This window comes from Diospyros lotus, chromosome 11 (assembly GCF_014633365.1).
Source record: "Diospyros lotus cultivar Yz01 chromosome 11, ASM1463336v1, whole genome shotgun sequence".
Classification (NCBI taxonomy): Eukaryota; Viridiplantae; Streptophyta; class Magnoliopsida; order Ericales; family Ebenaceae; genus Diospyros; species Diospyros lotus.
Genome location: NC_068348.1, coordinates 11,461,954 through 11,483,371, shown reverse-complemented (window position 1 = coordinate 11,483,371; position 21,418 = coordinate 11,461,954).

The following is a 21,418-nucleotide window of genomic DNA, read 5'->3' as shown; positions in this document are numbered from 1 at the left end:
CACCTATCAAACTGCCATGGTCGCCCCAAAAAATATGGCCGCATGCATTGGTACCACATCACACAAAACTTCATCTGTATACTTCCCAATCGAGAATGAAACAAACACTTGTTTAGCTACTTTAAAATCTCTCCACAATCATTCAGCCATTGTAGCTTATACGGCCTAGGATGCTTCAAAGTCATCAAATTCAATTTTTCAACCAAGCTAATGCTAGCCACATTAGTACAACTCCCCCCATCAATAATCATGCTACATACCTTATCATTGACATGGCATCTAGTATGAAAATGTTCTCACGCTGCTCTTTCGCATCCATTTTGACTTGCACACTAAGAGCTTTCCTTGCCACCAAGAGCTCCCCATCAACTGGGTACTCAATGCCACTTGCATCCTCTAAAGGTGGCATGGACTCATTATTAGACTTATTATCAATCTCATCTTCGGTCTCAATATCACCATCATCTTTCAAAATCATCACTCTCTTATTTGGGCATTGAGATGCAATATGGCTTGTCCCCAAACACTTAAAGCATTTGATATCTCTATTTCTAGGAGGTAGAGTATTAGATTTTACCTTATTTGGTGCTCCTCCATCTTTATTGGTGTTGGAGGTTTCAACTTTGGGCTTAAAATTAGGCTTTTCATCCTTTCTGCTCCAATTCGATTTCCATGTTGAAGAGCCCGAATTTTTCCCAATTCGTGTGGACCCTTTCTCTTCAATTGTCACTCCACTTTAATGTCATGTGCAACATGTCATCTAACTCAACGTAATGTTGTAATTCTACCACATTTGCAATATCACGGTTCAATCCAACTAGGAACCTGGCCATGGTAGTTTCTCGGTCCTCCTCCACATTGGCTCGAATCATGGTTATTTCCATCTCCTTGTGATAGTCATCAACACTTTTGGAACCTTGAGTAAGGCGTTGCAACTTCTGAAATAAGTCCCTATAGTAATGACTTGGAATGAATCGTCTCCTCATAATAGCCTTTATTTCTTCCATGTCTCAATAGGCCTTTCACGATTTCGTCTCCTGCTCAAAATAAGTTGATCCCACCAAATAATAGCATAATCAGTAAATTCGACGATGACCAATTTTACCTTTTTCAATTCAGAGTAGTTGTGACAAGCAAACACCATTTCAACCTTCGTCTCCCACTACAAATAAACTTCTAGACCATTTTTGCCTTGGAAAGATGGAATTTGCATCTTAATGTTGTCCAAGTTGTTATCAATCCTTTCTCCATGTCTAACTCCTCTATCTCTATTCCCGTGCCTAAATTGGCTTATACTGACATTAGAGGCATGATCATCATCATCTAGGTCATCCCATAGTCATCTTCATAATTATACCTAGGGATGGCTCTCTCTTTGTTGCATAGTAGGAGAGCTCTAGGTGGCTGCCCCCTTTGTGAACTAGATTCAACTTTATCTATTCTCTCATTTATCTCATCAAATCTCATCTCCATTCATTCAAATTTTTGCTGTAAGGACTGAAAGAAGAGTTTGAAATCTATCTTTTCCTGAGCTTCATTCTCTCGAGACATGTTTAATACCCTGCAAAACAAAGTTAGGAAACCTCACAAACACTCCCTCACGTGTTTCCTCTCAAGATTGATAGCACTCACACTCGTGTATTCTCAAACTTGGCTTTTACCCTCTTATGAGCTCACACTCTCTTGCCTTTTCCACTTTTTAGCCTCCTATTTTAGTTCTTTATTGAACTCAAATGAACTGAATCAAAATTTCCTTGCAATAATCCAAACTCAACCAATCAGATCACTAAGAATGAGAATGGGTTAATTCGCAAAGGATAAAAAAAAAATAGGCAAGATTTAAGAAGCCGAAAGAACAAAGTTATAATGAAACAATGAATAAGAAAGGCAGAGGAAAAGGAGATACGATTTTTGATGCAACTAGGGTCAACTGCTTTGAATAGACATAATACACACTTTATGCAATCAAAACTTGGATGACAAGCAACACTTCAACTAATTCAGATTCAATTGATTTCTGAATTTTCTATACTTTTTTTTTTTTGAATTTTCAATTTTCGCACTTTCTTTTTCTTTTCGAACTTCCAACTTTCCACTTCTTTTTTTTTTTTTTTTTTGAATTTCCAACTTTCTTTTTTTTTTTTTTTTTTTGGAATTCCCAACTTTCCACTTTTATATATATATAAATATATATGATAAATAACAAAACTTGAACAAATCAAGATGAAGAAATAGGCAAGTTGCAGACTCAAAGAATGAAAAATGGTGCAGGAATAAAGAAAATAATGAACAATGAAAACAAAAATAAGCATAGTTCAAACCTAATTTAGAGCCAAAGCTCTGATACCAAATGATGTGAACCCCATGAAGGAAAAGACCCGACGATCAAAAATGGTTCCTTTGCCAAGGATCGTTCTAAAACAGATTCGTAATAAACAAAACAAAGGACCTTGACACGTTATCTATAAAGAGATAAGAACCAAATGTATAGAAGGTTAGGGTTGACGCCACACTCAAGATAGACGAGAAGAGTTGTGAGTGATAAGTCAAGGATGAACGCCACAAGATGAAATCTTGATAAGTTCGAAGTAGTTCATTGAAGAACCAAAGAGAAAACTCTCACTAATAATATTGTCCAAAAACTAAATTCCTCTTGGGTTACATTGGCTTATATAGTCGAACACAAATCCTAAACTAGAATGAAATAAAATCAAATCCTAAGCATAGTAAATTGATTACAAGAAGGAAATAGCATAATCTGATAATAAAGAAACAAGAATTATCTAAAATAGAAAAGATAAACAAAGTAGGAAATAAGGGAAGTGGTCAAATATTCAACCATTCCTTTTTATGTGCCTGGATCTTATCAATCAATCATCCCCAAATCTTGCTAATCAATCAATCATTCCCAAATCTTGCAAATCTTATCAATCAATCAACCAATCAATCAATCAACCCCAAATCTTGCAATCTTATCAATCAATCAACCCCAAATCTTACAATCTTGCAAATCTTCTCAATCAATCAACCATTCCCAAATCTTGCAATCTTATCAATCAGTCAATCCCAAATCTTCTCAGTCAATCAGCCCAGATTACTTTTAGAGACTTGGATAATATTGACAAAGCATTGACTATCTTGAATACTTAATTTGGGCATATTAGAATCTTGAACAATGCTTGAATTTGAGATGTGTTCAATTCGCCCATTTAATGCTCCCGTAATTTTCTTGGTTCTTGCCCTTGTCATTGGACCTCCATGGATGCTTAATGGGTCTTGTGGGGTTTTAGCTACGTGACTTGCATCACTAACAAAAATAAATTTTTACATCAAATACATCTAGATCTTCCAAGGCTTCAAGCACCCAAATCCCTTTCCTCATGAAAGACCTACAATGTGAGAATGAAAACCTCATGAGCATAAAGCTCAGTAAGGGTGCAATGCATGTAAATATGAATATAAACATGATTATGTATGCCAAGTGCATGCAAATGAGGTTAGGTTCTTTCATCCTCACAACCCACCAAAGTTTGAGGCATCAACCTACTCTTTTCCTCTACCCCCATGGCCATGAGTCTCATAAACAAATAAACATGCAAATGCTACATACGAAGTTTATAAACCATATTTACCAACTTGCAAGGCCACCTCCACATGGGGTCATCCCTTACCTTTTGATGCTCTAGGACTTGAAATGCTCTTTCTAGCCTCTAATCCTTTTACTTCCAACTCTCCCACTTAATAACAAAGAAAAAAAAAATGAAGAGGCTAAGCCTCCATCAAGAGAAACAAAAAGGATTTATACTACAACAAGGAAGAATCCTTACCTTTCTTCCTTCTCTCTCGCCTTTCCTTCTTCTTCTCTTTTCTTTTCTTTCATTTCATTCTCTTACACTCTCGGCCATTGCAAGACTTGTAATTTCTTTCTTCATCCAATCTTATTTCCTTCACTTATTCTCTAATCCAAACCCATTCCAAGACTAAATCTTGGCCATTGGATCTTCTTGATACAAGATTAAATCCACACCTTCCACAACAAGCACAATCCATGTACTTTGAAGAGCTTTAATCTCAACCATTCATTACTTTAATATTTGGAAATCCATCTCATTTCCTCTTCTTGAATCTCAACCCTTTATTGAGATTGGAGATTAAATCTCCACCTTCAAAAGAAGCACAATCCAGGCCACTTGGAGGCATTTAACACAAGCCTTAGATCTTCTCCCATCTTATATTCAAGACAAATTCTCCACCCTTGGATCACTTTGTCTTCAAAACCCAAAATTAACCATTTTTCCATTTATTTAATTTTGACTAATTTCAACATATCACATGAGAGACATAATTCCTTTTTTTTATTTAAATAATTCTCTCATTTTCAAAGCATTAATGAGAGACAATTTTCTATTTCCATTTAGAAATTCTTTATCCAACATAATAATGGCCCTCATTAATTGCAAGAGTGACCATTTTTCACTTCCTTTTTCCTTTTTTTTGATCCCTCATTTCTCTTGGACATTAGCTTGCCAAGTGTCACTCTTAGACACCAACCTTGGCTTCTAAGCTTTAATCTAAGCCATCCATGTGGCTCCACCACATTTATTCTCCATTTTAGGGAAAAATAGATTACTTCTCACATATAAATGAATTATAGTTAATTTTCCTCTTTAATAATTTAATTCCCTCATGGAATTATACTCCAAATTACCAAAATGCCCTTAGGAATTAACAATCCCATCAATCTCCACACAAATGCACAAATGAGAATAATTCACAACAAATTCTCATTCCAACAAGGAAATATTTTCCAAATTTCACAATTACCCTATTGGGTCTCATTACCCAATTTACCAAAATGCCCCTTCCCGAGAGCACCATTATTCTCATAGATCCACTTATCTCAAGGGCATTTTTTCGGAAGTTTCTATCAACCTTCCATATTTTCTAACACCAGTAACACTGGGTGTTACAAGAAGCATCTTTTGTACTTAATCTCAAATCTTATGAGAGCTTCTCTAGTTGGTTTCAAATTGTAAACTTCTTATATCTTGCTATGGTTACACCTAATCCCAAAAAGGTAAGAGGTAGTGCCTAATCCTTTGAAAAGGCAAGAGGTTACTCTTAATCCTGTAAAAGGTAGTGGTTTCGGTTGAGCATTTAAAAATTGGTTGTTTTGGTTACTGATGAGCCTGTTAAAAGAAAAGGTTACAACTGCACCTATGAAAAGATGAGGTTATAGTTGAACCTATAAAAACTATAGTGGATTGTTAAATCCTTGGTGAGGAACCAAGGGAGTGGAGTAGGCTGGTTGGCCTAACCACTATAAAAATTGTGTGTGCTGCATTTTTCATTCTCTTTTATTTCAAACTTCCTTCAGGAAATTCTAGTTTTATTATTAAATCTATTTGCAATTTTTATACTTAATTACAGCAAATGCTTTTTAAATCTTAAAAAAGATAAATTTTATTATTCTTTATTTCATCTTACACTTATCTTATATAATTTTTTGTAAAGGATATATTCAAAGCTTTAGTTTGATAAACCCAAACTAATTTATTCAAAAGAGTCTTCAAAATTAAGAAAAGTTTCTGAAAACCCAATTCAACCCCTTCTTGGGTATCTATCAGTTTTTACAGGTTACCATATTAACATCTTCATATCAAAATACCAAATAATTTGTGTTTTCTCGCTAGAACGCTTCTGTCTGAAATCTCATCTATTTAAAACTATCCAACTTTGAATTCGAGATTATAAGAGATCAACGTGGGCCAAGCTTAAGGGTTCCCATCCCATTAGCTCCCCATTGTGGACCATATCGAGCTCTCAATCTTCTTCTGTGTTACTGCAAAACAGAGCACACAGACATATGTTATCATATACTTCTCTTTTTACATTACAAGGACATTGTGTTTGCGCGGTTCGATACATGCACCTACGTTCGCGATTTACAAGGAATTAGTTTTAAGTTAGCATTGTCTTCGCTTAGCAGCCTCTACTTGCAAGCAAATCTGTGATCTGGAATAGCTTGGCTCTTCATCTTTGGAGGCATATTCAAATATGGCATTCCTAAAGCGATCATTGTAACATTATAGGTGGCTTCAGTAGTCCCTACCTTTAAAATACCCATGGGTGGGGTCATGAGAATCTCTTGTCACAACTGATCGCATAGCTTGAGTGAGCTAGTGTGGAAAGCCAAACACCTTCTGGAAAAGGGGATGGAGGCTATAATAGGAGTGGTTGCAGAGAATAACTGTTGCATAGAGTTTTCTTCTTGGATTGATAGCTCATATGCTGCAAAACTAGCTGTTATAGAGAGTGATGATAATCAATCTTCTTTGGTCAGCACTTCATGTAGCTCTCAACTCTTGCCTCCACTTTGGTAGGCCACTTTCTATAATATATTAAGAGGCTAGAGAAGAGTAGTATATATCGGGGATAAGAAAGGAAGAAAACAACACCAGCTGGATATCTTTTGGGCTGAATGTAGGCAAAAAACTCTCGAGTTAAGCGTGCTTAAGCTAGAGAAGCTCAAGGATGGGTGACCCCCTGGAAAGTTCGCTTAGGCCCATCAGGGTAAGTTTTTTTGGTCCTTCCCATCGCTCGATGCAAGATGTTACACTTTCTACTTTTTAATTCCCTTAGGCTTGGAAAAGGTATATCCAAGGAAGATAGGAAGCCCGAGGTGTTTCATGATGCTTGGGTCGAGACAAGATGAATCTATGAAACTGTCCGACCCAATCATCCATGAGGAAGATGTTACTCCACTTTTGAATGACTTTAGGGCTCATTCTTTCTCAAGGGATGACATGATAAGAGTTATTAAGTCAACTATATGAGTTGTGGACTTAGCATTCATACACATAGTGTTGGTTATTAGAGGTTTGACATTTCACCATACTTTTAAACCATACTGGGGCATTTTGATAAAGGGATCGAATATCACTGGACCTAGTCACGAAAGGTTCATCTGAAGTGTCGTTTGCATTTCATTATGATAGGGGGCTCTGATATGTTGCTAGACGTTAATCTTGGTCTAAGGGCAAGATGATAATTTTTTATCATGTGATGAGATAAATTATAAATTATAATCAAAGAGTTTGATTAGGAGTAGGATTCTTTAAATTGCCATTTTCCATCTTCATAGTAAACCTATAAGGTCACACACAAACAAAGAGAAGTTTAATAACAAATTTAGTTAGACAGAAAAATGTTTTGGGCCCAGATAAATTCATGGGTTTTGGGGGCAAGCTAGCACTCGCAAAAAAGTCCATGGGATGTCAAAAGTTGAGTAAAAACAAGAAACGAGAAAAAAATGGCAACGAGTCGCGTTGGGCATTGCCTAGGGCCTGCCTGCACATGGCTTAACACGTGGCCAACACACGAAGAGGTCTTCTCATTGACATTGATTAAAGCTTTTCTTTGGTGTGGATCACTTATAGAGGGTGAGTGACACCTCGTGGCATAAGGATTCAACTTTCCTCACGTTGGATAACTAAAAGATTGGTTTTTCATTTTGTTCTTTATTCTTGAAAATTTTATATATTTACAAACTAGATCCATTCTTTTTGGATTACATGATTGGCCAAAGAGTTTGGTTGATTGAAAATTTTTAAAATTTCCACTGCGTTCTGTTCCTAGAAACCCAACACCAAGGTGTAAGAACCAGATCCCACCTAAGAAATCAATGTGAATATGTAGCCTTCCTATCCAATCTAGAGCCAAAGACCATAAATAAGGCCACATATGACCCAAGTTGGATGTTAGCTATGTAAGAAAAGCTTAATTAGTTTGAAAGAAATAAGGTATGGACCTTTGTTCCTAAACCTAAGGATAAGCAAGCAATAGGGACAAAATGGATCTTTAGAAACAAAATGGATGAAAATGGGGCAATAGTCAAAAACAAGGAAAGACTAGTGGCACAAGGATATAGTCGAGAGGAAGGGATTGATTTTGATGAGACTTATGCTCTCGTAGCAAGATTAGAAGCCATGAGGTTGTTGTTAGCATATGTCTGTAACAAGGGGTTCAAGCTGTATCAAATGGATGTCAAAAGTGCATTCCTTAATGGATATATTAAAGAGAAAGTCTATGTAAGACAACCTCCAAGTTTTAAGGATCCAGTCCATGAGGATTATGTGTTTAAACTATCTAAGGCCTTATATGGACTAAAGCAAACCCCTAAGGCATGGTATGAGACATTGAGCAACTTTCTCATTAAGAATGAGTTTAAAAAAGGAAATGTAGATACCATTCTATTCATTAAGAAGGATAGAAAACATTTTCTAATAGTTCAAATATATGTAGATGATATCATCTTTGAATCCACAAATGATAAGTTGTGTAAAAAGTTCTCTACTATGATGCAAGCAGAATTTAAAATGAGTATGGTTGAAGAGTTAAATTATTTTTTAGGTCTTCAAATTAAGCAGCTAAAAGATGGCATTTTTATAAGACAAACAAAATATATTAGAGATTTGTTAAAGAAATTTAGTATGGCTGAGGCAAAATCCATGGACACCCCTATGAGTTCATCTATCAAAATGGATAAAGATAAGGGTGAAAAATTTGTGGATCGAAAGATGTATAAAGGGATGATAGGATCTCTTCTGTCTTTTGATTACTGTCATTTAATTCTCATCACTTAAATACTTGCAATTTTAATTTCTATCAATTAATTTATGTCTATTTCAATACCGCATATTTATTTTCTATATTTTATTATTTATGCACTTTAATTTTCTGTATTAAAAAATAAAGATACATGACTAATAATTCTCGGGTCAAAACAAAGACAGTGTCTAATGTTCAAAATTTTTCGAGTTAATCGAACTTGATTCTCAGTTGAGGCATTAAAGTTAATTTTTAGATTTTTGCCAAACATTTGAGTTTGGATTGAGATATATGCCTAATCCGGAACCCTTATGCCATGTACGTGGGTTGTCCAACCTAAAAATATCATCATCCTCAATCAGAAGTGTATTATATATACATTTTAGTTTATGGTGGTAGCTTAAGTTAGAGTCGAAATGTCATCTATGTTGGTTACTAGAATTAGGACCATCATCATCCTGAAATATAATCAATAGCAAAGATCTTAAAATTAATTTAACTCGATGATACCATCATTTGAGAGTCTTGAAAAATATTTGGATTGGCATTGAAATAGTCTTGACCCGAGATATTTTGTTTTCAGTACCGATTTATTAAATTTTTCAAAATTAATTAATTGATCTGATCTAATCCACACGCACTCACCATTTTAATTTTCTGAACTTTCATTTCTCGTACATAAATAAACGAATTGGTCTGACATCCCAATTCGTATCGTGGCCTTTATTTTCATTTAATAAAGATCTCCCAGTAAATCGACCTAAACTCCCATCCAATAAATAAATTTGTGCTGCAGCACACACTTGTATACTGACGAATATAAATGCTTTGTGATTACAAGTGTAATTTTTTTTTCTTTATTTATTTGTATATTTATTTAATTAATTGTACAGAGTTAAAGCACAGTCATTACACCATCCTCAAGCAAAAGGAAATCCTCGACTACGACGTCAGCACGACCTATTAAGGAACAGGATCAAGAGGACTATTCTAAGGAAACTTTCAAGATGATTCTTATTTGAGACTGTAATTTGTTAAGACGATTGACCTTTTTTTTTTTTTTTTTTTTGTATGTTGGATCTTTTTGTGGTGCACTTATGATAGGTTGCACAGACTTTATATTTTGTCCTATGTGCCCTTTACAATGTTTATATGTTTCCTTTATGTTTTCTATTCTATGGAATTCATATTTCATGTTGTGTGTTAAATGCTTTCTGTTATTTCTTTTGTGATGTTCTCTCAAATATTGTGTTCATATATTCTTTAAGTTAGGGGGAGTTAGGTGGTGGTTTTCTCAATCTTTGTTCTTGATTTTTCAAAAACCTCCCTAGAGCCCTTTTGATTTCTAACAAAAAATGGGAAGAAAGAGAGAAAAGGGGGTAATAGATTTAGAGGGAGTGTTTCTATAAGTAAAAATTATAGGGTGAGTTCCCTTCTTATTATTATCTTGAATCATTTTCTAAATTGTATTCTTAAATATTTTTAAATAGCCCTTTGTATCAAAATGTTTTTTCATCATCAAATGGGCTTATAAATCAAAATGAGGGAGATTGTTGATAAATTTTTATTTTGATTTATGGAGAAAATAATTTTAAAAAATCTATTTTTCAATAAATTTAATTTTTTGATGATCTACAAAACATTTCTCTATAAAAGATTTTGAATTGGAAAACTTCATGAAATGGCAAAATTTGTTTATCAATCGAACATGATGATAAGTCTTTGAGAAAAATATTTTTTGAAAAATTAGCCAAGTATAAAAGCCCTTTCAAAATTATTCAAGCATTTCTCTATGTTGTCCTTATGATTAATTGAGTATTGAAGTGATTCAATCGATTATTGCAAAGTTCCAACTTTAGTATATGTTATACAAAATCTATTATTCTTAAAGTCTCAATCAAGTTTGGCACTTCATATAATCATGTGTAAATCTTTCTTATACTCGAGTATGCTTTGAGATTAACAGAGTATCTCTAAAGTATCAAAATCTGAGCATATATTGAATTAAGTAAAGGTTCTATTATAATCGACTAATATACTTGAATTAATCGAGTATCTATTGGTTGAAAGCTTTACACATATCTTGGTTTATTCTTAAAAAAATCAATCGAGTATTTTTCTATGTGATTTTCAAAATAGTTGATTATATGCTTTCTGAAGACATTTTTCAATCTACTATTAAGGATCGGTATAACGATCTTCTATCGGGTCTAAGTTATTTTGTGGTTATTATTCTGTGATATATTTTGGCATTACTTGAGCTATATATTGGAAATATTTAATGTGTTGTTGAGAAACCTAAAATAAATGGAATTTATGTCTATGGAATGGTCAAAGGGAAGTGAATTTATATGATAGTTGACAAGTCTAGGCAATAAAAATTTAAGTTGTTGAAAATTCAATGAAAAAGGAAATAAGTAGAAAAGTTAATCGTTGTGCAATGAATTGTTAAAGTAAGAATTAAGTGAGGGTTGAAAAGTCAAAAGAGTTGAGTAAGGAAAATTCAAATTAGCTAAGTGAGTAAGAGCCAAAGCATGAGTGTGTGTGCGTGTGTGCGCGCGCACGCTTGTGGAAAAGTTAAAATTAGTGGGTTGAAATTGAAATGGGAAAAGGCGGTTGTCGATTGTGGCTATATATGTATATATGATGAATATTTTTTGGAAATAGGTATTAGAAGGGATTTGTGTGTGTGTTAATATGTTTATTTGTGGGGGTAAAATTGGAAAAGGGAAAGAGAAAAAATGTGCATTTTGGCAAATTTAGGGAGCTTGGCGTGTAAGCTTCCCTTCTTCACTTCATTCTCTTCTTCTTCCTCTTTCTTCTCTTTTTCTCTCCTTGGGTGGCAATTTCAACGGCTTGTTTCGTGGCATTCTTCTTCTTTTGGTTCATTAATAAAAAGTTCCTAAAGGAAAGTTCCTATTCGTTTGCTTTATAAAGCTAGATCTTTTCCTTCTGTAATACCTGAAGTTTTTCTAGGCATTGTTGTTAAAGAAGAAAAATGTTTCCTTGGAAATCAAAGGATACGGTTGATGCATGTGAAGTTCCTGGGTAATCGCCGAGGAACAAATGAAGGATTTTTCAAAAAATCATGGAAACTACCACGGGGGGCATCATCTTAAGGTATTTTGGAGAGGTTTAAGGAGTTCTAGAGCTCAAGTGATATAAGTGCAAAGAAGTTTTGGGCTAAGGAGTTATTTGTAAGAAGTTTAAAATATCTTGTAACTAATTGGTTAAGAAAACCAAATAAGCTAACTTAGTTAGGAAACATAATCATGAGCAATGATGAAGAATCTTGAAAAACCTAATTAACATGTGGTGGCACATGTTTCAATGCAAATATGTCGCAAGGAGGTGAAATGCCACAAATCTCTAGGGACATGTAGCGCGATCCTACAAAAGCAATGATTATAACCTTATCCAAGCGACACATGGCACACTCGGATTGACCATATATGCCTATAAATACTAAGGCCTTAGAAGGGACAATCTCACCATTAATAAAGAGCAAAAAGGAACTGAGTTTGAGAGGAAAAGTTCTACCCAAAAATAGAGTGGAGAAACGCTTCGTCGGAAAATTTGGAGCGCCACCGTAAAAAAAGCCAAATAGCATCAAAACAATAAGTTAATTCTAATTTATTTCCATGGTTTGATATAGAATTGAATAAGGAGTGTGTGGCTTCAAACGAAGGTCAAATCGGAGTCTGGACGAGGGAGAACAGGCCGAAAAACCACAAGAGGTCAAAACGGGAGGGGCGGCGCGTGCAGCTCATGCGCCGCCTGACTGCTGCGAGTGCAGCACATGGGGGTCCTTCCCCCAGCATGTGAGGGCGTGTGAGGGGCCCCCCTAGCCCCAAATTTTGTAGTCTTGGTCATTAAATTTATGCCTAGGACCCCATGTAAAAATATTTTAGGTTTGAGTTACGAAAGTATGTTATTTTTTGCAGAAAATCATTCCCGAACCCTGTGAACAGTACCTTAACGCTTCCGAACCAACAAGGTGAGTGTTTCTTGCATCCTTTTGCTACATCCCGATCATTTTGGCTTCATTGGTGTGGGTGTTGGCTCGCATATCATGCCTTTGTGGCTTACATGTCATATTTTTCCTGGTTATGCATATTCCTTCTGCTTTGTCATATATCATGTTCGTTGTGGTGACTGTGGCTAGTTGTTGGGACATCATGGGTGATCTCATGCTCTTATGGTGATCCAAGGAGTGACTATGATGACCGCGGAGGTGATTGCAACACCTTGGCATTGCTACCACAGGGGCGGATTTCACAATGGCATTATTGCATCTGCACGCATGTACTTCATTGTTTGATTCACTCACCTAGATGTAATATCTAACTTGATTTGATGCCCCTGGAACGTTCAACGTTCCAGGTATGTTGGAAGTGCTAGATGTTTCAGGTTCTAGTTCGAGCGTGAGCAAGGAGATGATGCCTAGCTAACTTTGGAGTTTTTTTTTTTAGTTATTACGTACCCATGTAATTGTACCACAATGATGTATTGTAATAGCAGCTAGGGTACTCAAGATTGTAATAGGTGTGCGTATGTGGGTGTCTTACAGCTGTACCTACGATTTATGTGTTGAGTCATTTCTAGAGTATTGGATGTCGCGAGCTTTTTTTATACTTGTAAAGGAAATCTAGTAGAAACCCCCTTTATTTAGCTTTGGTTAAGCTTTCAGGTTTGATCCAATGCTTCCATTGGTAAGGGTTTCCATAATGCCTATAGGTGATGTTTGCTTATATTCCATGCTGTTGTGTATTTAGAAAAGTGGGGCATTACAGTTGCTATCAAAGCTAGAATAAATGGTTTGGTTTGGGTTTGAGTTAATTAACTTTGAAGATGCAATAGTGATATGAGTTATTTGAGTTATGATATGACTAATTTTGGAAGATATCTTGGTCTGTGACAGGAATGGATCCACGGATAGAAGAAAACCAATTTCAGCGTGCCATCATGGGAGGATGGACAGCGTTGCTAGGAGGACGATATATGCATTTGGGGGAGAAGTTAGGAGATTTTCTGAATTTAGTTACCCCTACTTTACAACAGTTTTTGATCTATGTGATGAATCCCTATATGGTGGACTTACAAATATTCTATTTGATTTCCTTACTAACCCCAGAATGGCAGGATGCTGGAAATGATCTTCGCATTTTGGGACCCTATGATGATTTTGTAACTTTTATTACCCACCTACGCAAGGTAGAGGCATACCTAGACCCTATGGGGGAATCGACAAACCAGAGTTGCGAAGAGGAACCTGAAGAAGGAGATCTTACGCCACCTCCAGGATCAGAAAACGAGGAAGAGTAACTTTATCCTAAGGAACAAATTTTGTTGTTTGAGGAAGTAAACTTGTGGATATGTACGAAAGAAACAAGATAGTGTTTAGGCATGTGCAAATAAAGTGGTGCACTAGAAGTGGCTATGTACATATGTAATAATGAAAATTCCCTATGAGTTGTATTTGCTACCATGTTAGAAGAACTAACCATGAAGGCTTTATGTGTGAAAAAAAAAAGTAGATGACAGCTTGAAGAACATAGAGGATTTGATGGGTGAGTGGGATGAGTAGGTTAGAGAATGGTACAAGTAAATACTTGAATTGAGGTTCGTTAGAATTAGTAAATGGTTATAGGTGGTGAGAAATCATCTTTTCATTGCTTCACAGGAATTTAGAGATTTCCCGAGTTAAGGATGTGAATGCTATAAAGGTCTAGTAGGCACCTAGTTCATGAAATCCTTGTGAAGGTTTCTAGATATGGGTATGTGGGGTTTGTTGTGTAGTAGTTAGCTATATCCACGTGAGTTGGGAAAGTCGAGAATTTATGAACCTTGAGTTTTCATCTTAATTGGTTATGATTATTTCAGGATCGTTTTACTACAAAAGTTTGCATGTTGAACTCATAATTTTAGAGCATGATTATTTTACAGATGGTAAATACTCGCCAAACCAGGAACTCTAGACGTGAAAACAACGTTCAAAAGGAGGAGATGCAGGACCTCCATGAGGAAGGGACGGAGACACCCCAAGGTAACCCACTGCCAGAAGGAAACCAAAGAGAAGGTAACCGTATGGACCAGATGGAACGAGTCCTAGGGAGTATGGTCACTCTGATGCAGGGGACACGACTAGCAGGTCAGGTTAATCCTCGAAACTCTGATGTTAGTGATAAGTTCCAGCAGTTAAACCCGCCCATATTTCGAGGAAGGGCAAGAACCAACCCCTATGAGAGTCAGTATTGGTTGGAACAGATTGAAAAAAATCCTTGATTTCATTGGATGCGAGGAGGCAAACAAGTTTGGTTGTGCTACATTCATGCTTTGGGATGAGGCTGATCAATGGTGAAAAACCATGCAAAGGACCCAGCAAAATCCTGAAGGGCAAGGTACGCCTAGTGTTACATGGGTGCAATTTAAAGAACTTTTCAATACTAAATATTTTCCCTTATATAAGAAGTTCGAAAAAGGCCGGGAATTTATGAACCTAAAACAGATTGGGGACATGTCTGTCACCCAGTATGAAGATAGTTTTACTCGGTTGATCAAGTATATGCCCATTTACAATTTGGATGAGGAAGCAAAGGCCCAAAAATTTCTTAATGGACTGAAGTTGGAAATTCAGCTGGCATTGAGCTCTTTGGGAGCCCGCACATATGCTGAAGTGGTCCTACAAGCCCTAACTGTGGGAAGCAACCTCCACCGAATGAACACCTTGAAGACAGAATTTCGGGAACTTGAGGACAAGAAACTTGGGAAAAGGCATGATCTTAGGGTTCGAGGAGAAAATTTCAAACACAAAGAGAACTGTCCCATATGTCAAAAGTTTCATCCCGAGAAACCTTATGATCGAGGGAATCAAAAATGTTATACTTGTGGAGGAAAGGACCACATGTCTCAGGATTGCCACAAAGGACCCATGTGCTGTAATTGCCAGCGGACGGGCCATATCTCTAAGGATTGCCCGCAAAGAAGAGAAGTTAATCAATCTCGAATGAACCAAGGAGGTCGAGAACCGCAGCGGGGTCGTGTGTTCAGTCTAACGGGAGAAGGGGTCGATACCAATCCAACGGCCGTTCAAGGTACATCGATTTCTCTTTGATTCAATAGTGTGAGTGTTAGTCAAACCCAGGTCTAGCCATTCACATGCATTGGCACATCACCTAGGGAATGGTGATATGACGTGTCAACCTATATTTTAGCAGAATAAGGGATGTCGAATAGTAGGTTGGGTAGTTGTGAGTCGAGGAATATTGTTAGTTAATGTGTGTTAATTGTAACTTTGGTTATGGGTTGTGATTTTAAGGAATGTAATTGAGGAGCAAAAGAAAGGCGTGGCAAGGTTGCTTTAGAACTTGCTATGAATTATTGTGTCTGGTGATGACGTTTAAGTTAACCAACCTTACGAATTTAACAAATAAGGGGATTCAAAATATAAAGTTGTGGTTGCATTTGTGGACTTATATCTAACTTGTTCTTCTAGAAAGATTCGAGGATGAGGAAGTGGCAGTATTAGGGGTATGACTATTATGCAATATGTTGTGTGGGCTTGGGAATTCAGGGGTTTGGAAAGGGGTGATGGGAATTGAGATTGCATACATGGGTCGGGGTAGGTCGTAACTGTGAATGGAATGTTTTTCCCCCGATGTGGGCATGTGTCGTGTTGTGAGCTTGCTTAGGAAATGTGTTTTCCCGTAATAACAAGCAATGGGATTGCGGTTCCCATACTTGGCCTTAGGGGAAGGGAAATTTTATTCTGGTTACTGACCTAGCCTTCGGTTTAGTATGCAAATTGTTGTACACCCTAGCAATTGTGAGCAAGTTGTAACGCAAATATAATGCAATGGTGGGCATGCTTTGGCAGCCCTATGTGAAAAGGTCAAGGTCTTTATGATTGCCTGAGGTGTTTTTTCTTTCAGAGGGATTTGAATGTGGGGTGGTGATGATGGATAGAGTTTTAAGGGTTGTGTGATCCAGTACCACCTCGGGAGGGTGAACGTAGTGGCTAGTGTAGGGACGAGCCTACTTTGATAGCCTGTTCTAGTGGCCCGAGGATGGAGGCTAGTGGAGAATTATCAGCCATTCATTCGTGAAAGCGATTCCTAAGGGAATATCTTTTTATGTCGTTAGCTTGGCGATTCACTCTCATCTAATGAACAGATCTGGAAAATTATTCTAGGATACTCGAATGTGTAGTCATGGGTTGACAATTGGGAATGGGTCGAAAACCATGATATCAATTTTTGGATGAAACACTTTGATTTCAAAGACGAATTTAAATGCTAGGGCCAGAAGTTGGGGTGACAATGCTGGGTGAGGCACGCCCAACCAAGTGCATTATCCATCATAATGTGAGTCTTGAGAAGTGGGATAATATCTCTTGAGGAAGGTGTTATGGGGACACCATAATCTTGAAGAATGAGATAGAATCTCGGGGACGAAATCTTTTTTTAAAGGAGGGAGGATGTAATACCCGAAGTTTTTCTAGGCATTGTTGTTCAAGAAGAAAAACGTTTCCTTGGAAATCGAAGGATACGGTTGATGCATGTGAAGTTCCTGGGTAATCGCCGAGGAACAAATGAAGGATTTTTTGAAAAATCATGGAAACTACCATGGGGGGCATCATCTTAAGGTATTTTGGAGAGGTTTAAGGAGTTCTAGGGCTCAAGTGATATAAGTGCAAAGAAGTTTTGAGCTAAGGAGTTATTTGTAAGAAGTTTAAAATATCTTGTAACTAATTGGTTAAGAAAACCAAATAAGCTAACTTAGTTAGGAAACATAATCATGAGCAATGATGAAGAATCTTGAAAAACCTAATTAACATGTGGTGGCACATGATTCAATGGACACATGTCGCAAAGAGGTGAAATGGCATAAATCTCTAGGGACACATGGCGCGATCCTACGAAAGCAATGATTACAACCTTATCAAAGTGACACATGGCACACTCTAATTGGCCATATATGCCTATAAATACTAAGGCCTTAGAAGGGACAATCTCACCATTAATCAAGAGCAAAAAGGAACTAAGTTTGAGAGGAAAAGTTCTGCCCAAAAATAGAGTGGAGAAACGCTTCGTCGAAAAATTTGGAGCGCTACCATAAAAAAATCCAAATAGCATCAAAACAATAAGTTAATTCTAATTTCTTTCCATGGTTTGATAGAGAATTGAATAAGGAGTGCGTGGCTTCAAACGAAGGTCAAATCGGAGTCTGGACGAGGGAGAACAGGCCGAAAAACCACAAGAGGTCAAAACGGGAGAGGCAGCGCGTGCAGCTCATGCGCCGCCTGACTGCTGCGAGTGCAGCACATGGGGGTCCTTCCCCCAGCACGTGAGGGCGTGTGAGGGGCCCCCCTAGCCCCAAATTTTGTAGTCTTGGTCATTAAATTTATGCCTAGGACCCCATGTAAAAATATTTTAGGTTTGAGTTACGAAAGTATGTTATTTTTTGCAGAAAATCATTCCCGAACCCTGTGAACAGTACCTTAACGCTTTCGAACCAACAAGGTGAGTGTTTCTTGCATCCTTTTTCTACATCCCAATCATTTTGGCTTCATTGGGTGTGGGTGTTGGCTGGCATATCATGCCTTTGTGGCTTACATGTCATATTTTTCCTAGTTATGCATATTCCTTCTGCTTTGTCATATATCATGTTCGTTGTGGTGAATGTGGCTAGTTGTTGGGACATCATGGGTGATCTCGTGCTCTTACGGTGAGCCAAGGAGTGACTATGATGACTGCGGAGGTGATTGCAACACCTTGGCATTGTTACCATAGGGGCAGATTTCATAATGGCATTATTGCATCTGCATGCATGTACTTCATTGTTTGATTCACTCACCTAGATGTAATATCTAACTTGGGTTGATGCCCCTGGAATGTTCAACGTTCCAGGTATGTTGGAAGTGCCAGGTGTTTCAGGTTCTAGTTCGAGCGTGAGTAAGGAGATGATGCTTGGCTAGCTTTGGGGGTTTTTTTGAGTTATTACGTACCCATGTAATTGTACCACAATGATGTATTATAATAGTAGCAAGGGTAGTCAAGATTGTAAGAGGTGTGCGTAAGTGGGTGTCCTACAGCTGTACCTACGGTTTATGTGTTGAGTCATTTCTAGAGTATTGGATGTCGCGAGCTTTTCTTATACATATAAAGGAAATCTAGTAGAAACCCCCTTTATTTAGCTTTGGTTAAACTTTCAGGTTCGATCCAACGCTTCCATTGGTAAAGGTTTCCATAACGACCATAGGTGATGTCTGCTTATATTCCATGTTGTTGTGTATTTGGAAAAGTGGGGCGTTACACCTTCTTTGCTTCTTATGCAAGGTCTCCTTTCCTTTACAGTTGTATAGTTTGATTCTTCTCTTGATTCGATGTCTTTTGGATTGTCCATTCTGGAATTTTAGATCCTTAAAATCCCTATCTCTTTGATAAAAAAAAAAAAAAAGGTTTTAATCCGGTTGCTTGTAACTTGTGTATTTTTTCTTGAATTTTTGAAAAATTGCCTTAAAGATCCAAATGCAGTTTTGGTTCACTCCATCTTTTCTAAGAAATGACGAGTTTATTGTTAGAGTTAAGTTGCATGTAAGAATTTGGTGTATCTTAGACATATTTTGCTTTGAACTTATCATTTTTGTTGATGTTTGTCGATCATTTTGGCCATGTCTATCGACTAATGGTGGGAATATGCATTTTGTCGGTCAATAGTTTCTTCTCATCTGTCGACCGTTTGTTGAAAATGGATCTGTCGATCGACAAATTATGCCTCATATGTCGACCAATGGCTTGATAAGTTTCTACCAGTCGATAAATGGGGGTGAATATGTCGACCGATCATGGCATTGTCTTCTGGAGGTCGACAATTGCCTCCTATTTGTTAATCAATTTTTCCCTCTAGTCGCCCAATCCTTCTTTTAATGCTTCTAATCCACCCTCAAATAATTATGCAAGCTTCTAATAAGCTCTTATATCAACTTATAATCTTGATTTCTATTCTTGGTGGGTAGGGAGAATATTATGTGATCATGTGTGCGTTTGTTAGGTTTTATATCATGATTGATTAATAAATATGGATAGTTATGATGTGTATGGTCAAATGAGTAATTCCAAGCATGTCAATGGGTGTTTAATTTGGTCATGCTCAATTCATGTGTACTGTGATGTACCGCATATGCACAGCATTTTCATATATGAAAAGTAGCGCACATATTATTTTGCACTGTGGGTATAACCGCAAATGAGGGAAAGGATATCTTGGCAAGCTGGTAGGCACTTGCCTAACTGATATTTTACTCTTGTGTTAGTTTTGATGATGAAAAATAGATTATTTATATCTGATATTTTACTCTTGCATTTAGTTTTGATGATGAAAAATAAATGATTTATTTCTTAAGTCAAATATATGATTTGAAAACAAAAATCAATTTCAAGTGCTTTGTTAAAATGAAAACCAAATGATCTATAATTTTCTATAGATGAAAATTTGCTCAAACAAGTATTATAAAGAATCTCCTAAATGATTTTTACAAATTGGTTTTGATCATTGGATAAATGAAACAAACATTTTCAAAGGCAAAAGACCATGTATGTTCTTGATAGATTGATGTCTTTTTGATATAGTTTTTGTTGGTTTTTTGTGTTTTCTAATGAGGCCCAAGGCTGTGATGATTTTTCAGGTGGGTTTCATCTTCATAAGCTTCGGCCCAAGATTGAGGAACCCAAGTCTGTCACCATTTTTAGGCAGCCCATTTTAGAAGTCAGGCCACAAGCCCTAATCCCATTTTGGAGGAGAAATGGGCCTCAGCCCATTTTCTCAAGTGGGAGAAGCCCACTATTCTAAGTCCTAAAGCCCACATATATAAAGGCCATTGCGTGGCCTCCCTCTTGGTGTTTCCCTCTCGTGGTCGAACCTAGCCTTTCTCTTGTGTTTCCTTGCTTGGCCGATTATTTCCTTCGTGGTTTCCTTTTGTGGCTGATCTTCCATGGCTCCATTTCCATCTCGATCCAAGGCCTCTTTCAATGTTAAGAGGCCGCATTTTTCCTTGGTGATCTTGGCCAATTTGTTGATGATGTGTGTGCCTTATATATTTAGAAGGTTTTCGATCATCCTTTCGGGGTAAGTTTTTTGTCTTGGCTTTGTGCTTTTAACCCTCCATCTTTGTGACCGATCTACCTTTTGTGGTAACTTGCTTTGTGTGGCTTTGATCGTTTGGGGGAGAGAGGGCTTTGTTTGTGTTCGGCCGAGAGGTGTTTGGGTTTTCTAGGCTTACGATTTGGGGGCTTTTTTGTGTCTTTGTGGTTCCTATTCATTGGTGTTAGTGGTGAACGGATCTTCTAGATCTGAGCCTTGAAAGTTTTAATAGGGAGTTTTACATTCTATTATTCGTGTTCTTTACTTTCGATTAAATCTGGTTCGATTTTGGTTTGCACTAACCTATTTTGTTTTGTAATTTTTCCATAACAATTGGTATCAGAGCCTTGCTTGGCTCCTGGGTAGTGCTTGTTTCAAACCAGATCTGAAAAGTCCCATCATTTTCAAATCTAATTTTACGATAAGTGGTTTTCATATCAGATCTGATCTTGGTTTGATTACTCTTTGCAGGCTGTGAATTGGGTCAAAAGGACCCCAGATCCGGATCCAGCAAGTGGCAGGTCATCTTCCCCAGTAGCACGTGGTTGCTCACTCATCTGTCGACCAGCGGAGCATGGACTTGTAGGAGGCGACGCATGAGGCAGCGCGTGGAGGTCTGGGTGCCCTTTTTTCTGTTCCAAATCCAATCCTGCATCATTCACATATC